The sequence below is a fragment of the Coffea arabica genome, chromosome 11e (genome assembly GCF_036785885.1).
Source record: "Coffea arabica cultivar ET-39 chromosome 11e, Coffea Arabica ET-39 HiFi, whole genome shotgun sequence".
Lineage (NCBI taxonomy): Eukaryota > Viridiplantae > Streptophyta > Magnoliopsida > Gentianales > Rubiaceae > Coffea > Coffea arabica.
Window position 1 is genome coordinate 20,658,815 of NC_092331.1, and position 5,570 is coordinate 20,664,384.

The 5,570-nt window shown below is 35.8% G+C and overlaps 1 long non-coding RNA gene across 1 annotated transcript; it reads left to right on the forward strand.

The window, feature by feature from the left end:
- The first annotated feature begins 749 nt into the window (after nt 1-749).
- On the forward strand, nt 750-4,558 carry LOC140020983 (uncharacterized). Its single transcript, XR_011824943.1, has 3 exons — nt 750-1,050; nt 3,550-3,605; nt 4,414-4,558. It is a non-coding gene; the product is annotated as an uncharacterized lncRNA (long non-coding RNA).
- Nucleotides 4,559-5,570: the final 1,012 nt, after the last annotated feature.

Genomic DNA, 5,570 nt, shown 5'->3' on the forward strand with positions numbered 1-5,570 from the left:
ATAAATTTTATGTGCAAAATAAAATTATTGTGCTAAACTATTGAAATTCTAGTTTTGTTTCATTAAATTCATACTTCAATGGTAAACCATTTCATTGATCTAACAATTAATCTCCCTGAACTCTAGTATTGTAATTAATGGTTTTGAAATAAAGTGTAAAGATAATTTTTATGTAATAAATAATATAATTGTGCCCAATATTGAATTATTCAGTTTTGTTATACTAAAAGTAATAATTCTTGAGCTATATTAAGTTTACTCTTTAAATAAATTCCTTAATTTGCAATAGCTAACTTTATTACGAATAAGATTAAGAGTATACAGAAACCTTAGTATTAAGATGCAATCGATAAATTTTGGACAAGAACGATAAAAGTATCCTAGATATACTTAGGACGTAAGACTTACGATAATTAAGGTCTTGTAGGACTAGTGTATAATTCGACGTTTAAATCACACTTGGGGATAAGTTTTGGACTTTAGTTAGGGCCAAGGACTTAAGGGGATATTAGGAGGAGATGTGAAAAGACCAAAATGCCCTCCATACAATCTCAAAATAGCCATGCAATCCCAAAATCAAACCTGCCGGACAACATCTTCACAACCTCTTCATTCGGCCAATGAAAAGCTTCCCCAATCAAACACTCAAAACTCTCAAACACTCAACCAATTCTACCCACAAACACCTCTCAAAACCACGGCACCCTCCTCATTTCCTTTCCACTTCACATCTCAAGCCACAACTGCAATTCACTCTGCCTTGCTAGTGTCGGCAAACCGAGAGAGCGTGAGAGAGGCCGAGCTGCATTCTGCAGCCGAGAGGAAGAAAAGAAACCGCAGGATTGAATGTTTTTGGTTCTGTCCGTCAGTCGGAGTGAAACCAGGGAGAGCAAGTGGAAGTCGGAGGAGCTGCTGATCATCACCATTTTCGTTCACTTCAGACCACCATTTCCAGCTGCAAATCGAACCAGGACCAACCAGTGTTCGTGAGAGCCGAGAGGGAGCAGAAATTTTCCAGAATTTTTGCGTGAAAGCTTAGCTTGCTGTGAGGTAAATTTCTGGATCGTTTAAGGACTGATCAGAGGTAGTTTGAGCTATCTAGAGGCATGCATGTACTATGGTACAATCGGATGAATGAGATTAAGCCATTAGAAAATTTCTGTTTTGAATGTTGATGTTTCTGCTGAGAAGTTGAGCCGATAATGCAGTTTTATTTTCATTTTTCTGGGACATCTGAACACCTAAGTGACTTTAGCTGGACGAAAACTTGAAGTCTAATACCATGCATGTTGATTTGTGCATTCGGATGATGTGGTATAGTATACAAAAATTCTGTTTTGGGGCTAAACATTCTGCCGAGTAGCTATTTTAGAAATGTAGCATTATTTCTGATTTCCTGCGACAATTTGAGTTTGATTTAGTGTTTAACTAATTAATTACAATAAGGATAAGTCAGCTAGGGACATGCATGTTGATGTTAGGCACTCGAATGGGAATTTTAAGAACAGAATTTCTGTTGTGCGCAAGAAATTTAGACTTGCCGTGAGCTTAAACCAGAAACGCAGCTGTAATTTTGGTTAATTGATACACCAGAGCTTGCGAATATGATTAGCTCACTAATAAGAAGGTAATTAAGTCTTGCATGTGGCTAAGTAGCTCGGCTAACCAAGGAAATAAAATGAGAACAGAAAATCTATGCATGCAACTTCATCCATGACTAATTGAACAGAGTTTCTGGTTTTCTTGGATGATTAGGGCTGTGTTTGAATCCGATTTTGAACTAGAAATATTGATTAGCAAGTTAAATATTTGCATGTTAATTTTAAGCACCTAATACCATGAATTAACCGAGGGAAAAGTTGGATTTAGGACCAATCTAATTGCTGGAAATCTATTGAGTTGGCCGAGAGTTTGTCTTAGTAATGTAGCTTCATTTGATTCAATTTCGTTGTTTTGAGTTTGCAACCATGAATAACTAGTTAATAACATGATAATTGAGCTTTGCATGTGGTTAATTGGTGGGTTTAGATCAGAAAAATAAAACGAAACTGAATCTGCTACATGCATGTTTCATCTGAGACTTGTTGGATGTTTCTGGAAATTTTTAGATGATTTTGTGTTGATGATTGAAGTTGTTTTCTGAACTAGATATGTTAATCAGTTAGTTAAGTAGTTGCATGTTAAATTTGAGACCATAATACTCTGTTTTAGCCAAGGAAAAAGTTGTGATAAGGACATACAATTGCTGGAAAAATGATATCCTAACTGATGACAGATTTATGAGGACTTCTTGGTGGAATAACTTGCTGGAATTATTTACCATTTGACTCATTCCATGTTGGACAAAACGCATGTTAAGTGTTTAGTGGTTAAAGCAAGATAAGGATGGAAATCTTGTTGAAAATTATGAAGTATCTTTGCTGGAAATCTGTACGTGGTTGCTAGCCGTACTAGCTCAAGCTTTTAATGAGTTTATTTTTCTGGATTCGTGTATTATTTGCTTTAGCTTAAGTTGAGCAGGGTATAAGCTATATGTTTAGTGCATCTAGCAAGTAAAAGATGGAGATCTAATAGACATCTTGAATTGACATTTGCTAGAATTTTTCTTGACTATCGAAGCAAGAAAGGAAAATATGAACTTCTAGAATTATTTGAATGCAAGCTAGCCGTGACTTATCTTCTATATTTGAGTTAAAATCTCTGTTGTTTGTGGCAAAGGATGTTTGTTTGATACCAAGAGCTAATGATTGATGAAGCTCTTGGCCACTTAAGTAATTTTTGCAAGGGTTAAATTCTTGGTGGAATTGTTTAAGTGGTTTGGCCAAAATGCATTTGGAAGGTCCACGATTTGTGATTTGGAATTGTTTTAATACTTTGGACTTCCTTTGGTTGATTTTGATTAGAATTGAATCTGTTGAGACCTAGGGCTAATGATTGATGAAGCCCTAGAGAAATTGATATTTGGTTTGTGATTTTTGTTTATCTTGGTGACTTGGGAATCCATTGTGCAAATGAGCTGAATTTGTGAAGACCGTTTTGATTATTCTTGATCTTGAATATTTTCAAAATCAAATTTTGTGGAAATATTCTGCCTTAATATCAAGTGATAGAATTGAGTTTAGTATATTATTAAAACTTAGTTATTTGGACTTTTAAAACCTTGCAGACTAGTTAATTCCTTTATTTTGCTTAAGCTAGTTTATTATCTTTAGGGAGTAATCGTATTTAACCTTCTAAATTTTAAGCTTTCCTAAAACTATCCTTGACTAGACGTTTTAAAGGAAATTCGTTAAAAACATTAGATTTGAATAATTTCAAATAAAAGACAAAGAAAACTTGTTTGAATTAATTTGGTTCTAGTTTGCCCTCTAGAGGGGAAATACCTTTAAAGAAACCATACGAGATATTTTATTTCTTTACTAGCCTTAATTCCAAGGGAATGATTGATTTGTTTCGAGAAATTAAATTAGTTTTATACAGGATAACCTTTTATATACAAAACAAGAACTTGTTTAGTAAAACTTATAGTTTTAAAACTTGGATTTCTAGGGTGTAGCGAGGACGTGGACTTCGATTCCCAGCTTGACTTTTGAGCTTCACTTTTGGTGAGTGTCCCTGCCTGTTTTATGACTATTTGGTTAAAGTGCTTTATCGACTCGTTATGTGATAATTGCCAAAAATGATTGCTGATCCATCGAAGTGAGCAGTGTGTACCTTATCACACTAGCCTTTCGAGTGGTGACTTGCTTGAAGTGTTTTTCGTGAATATCTTGCTTGCGTTTGCTAAGTGCTAAATTACTAGGCAGGGGAATGTACCACACCATAAGGGTGGGAGGGTTTCTTATCTTGTTATAACAATCAAGTGCTGGACGTAAAGTCGTTGGGTGAATCCCTCGATCAGTCTATAACAATTAAGTGCTAGACGTAAAGTCGTTGGGTGAATCCCTCGATCAGTCTATAACAATCAAGTGCTGGACGTAAAGTCGTTGGGTGAATCCCTCGATCAGTCTATAACAATTAAGTGCTAGACGTAAAGTCGTTGGGTGAATCCCTCGATCAGTCTATAACAATCAAGTGCTGGACGTAAAGTCGGTGGGTGAATCCCTCGATCAGTCTATAACAATCAAGTGCTAGACGTAATGTCGTTGGGTGAATCCCTCGACCAGTCTATAAATATAAGTGTTGGATGTAATGTCGTTGGGTGAATCCCTCGACCAGTCTATAAATATAAGTGTTGGATGTAATGTCGTTGGGTGAATCCCTCGACCAGTCTAAGGTATACTTGAATATTATTGCTTCCCTATTTATTTACTTCAGTCGAATCAATACGTGTTAATTGTTTCGAGTGATTGCATGATTTTGGGGCACCACTGAGCTTTAGCTCACCCCACGTTTATTTGTTTTCCTTGACAGGTCTTGAGGTTTGAGAAATCTGAGCTGCTTATATCTTCTTAAGAATGTATCTACTTCGTTTTGTGACTTGTAATGTATTTGAATTTAAACGACATAGTTTTGTTTTGGGATTGAAGCTGGAGATGTGTAAACCCTGATTATAATATTTGGCTTGTATGTGTATATATACTTGGGCTGTATGAAATTTCATGTTTTGGAAACTGTAAGACCTTACTTCTTGAATGTAACGCGTGAGGTGTTTGGGAGCCGCCGATTGGCTAACTTCGGTTGCTGTCATCTTTGAAGTTAATGTGTTTTAGTATTCAAGCCGCTTAAAAGTTGGCATGATCGGATGGCGGATTGTGTTTTGGTTTAAGTTATACGTGGATATTTGGTCGGTTTGCTTGCGTGAGTCCTGGCGAGAGCTAGGCAGGCGACCCGCCAACCCTCTGGTTCGCCTTAGGGGGAAGTGGGGTCGTCACACGTCCCACTGCTATGTCACATCTTTTTTCATCCATCAGAGGTGATCATGTCAGAAAAAGAGGATCCTGTTGACGAGGTTAAAGTGGACTTATCTTAATTATTTTTCGGAGCTACTTGTGAGGAGGAGCCATTAGAGGATTCAGAATTTTTGCCAATTTTCGAAATAGTCATTCAAAATTGGACTATTAATTATCTTCCCTCTTGATGGGAATTTTGATAAATTTAAGGAAATTGTCTTTTGATCTAAATTCATATCCAGATAGGGTTGTAGTTTGGATCTTTTGTTAAAAGAAATTGCTTTATTTTTTGGACCTTTATTTTCGTTTCAGTTAATATAGTTTGTCTCATTCAAGAAAATTGCTAAAATGGAAATAAAGGTTTGGGCTAGATATATCTTTAAATAGCAATCATATCTATATATTTCTCATTTTGTGAAGTTTTGATGAATTTTGAACTCAATGGAATGGAAGACTTCTCCTACATTTTAAATTGTTTTCTATTTATTTATTACGTATCTTCTATTCTATTTTCAAATGGCCACAAATAAAACCCTTGACCCTTTGGATGTCACCATTTTGGAATTCGATGGCTGCAATCTTGATATCTCTCATGAATTTAAAATTATGCAATCTAAAATTCAAAATGAGAGTAACACCGAGGAAGAATATGAATCCATTTCAAGAGATTTAGAACAA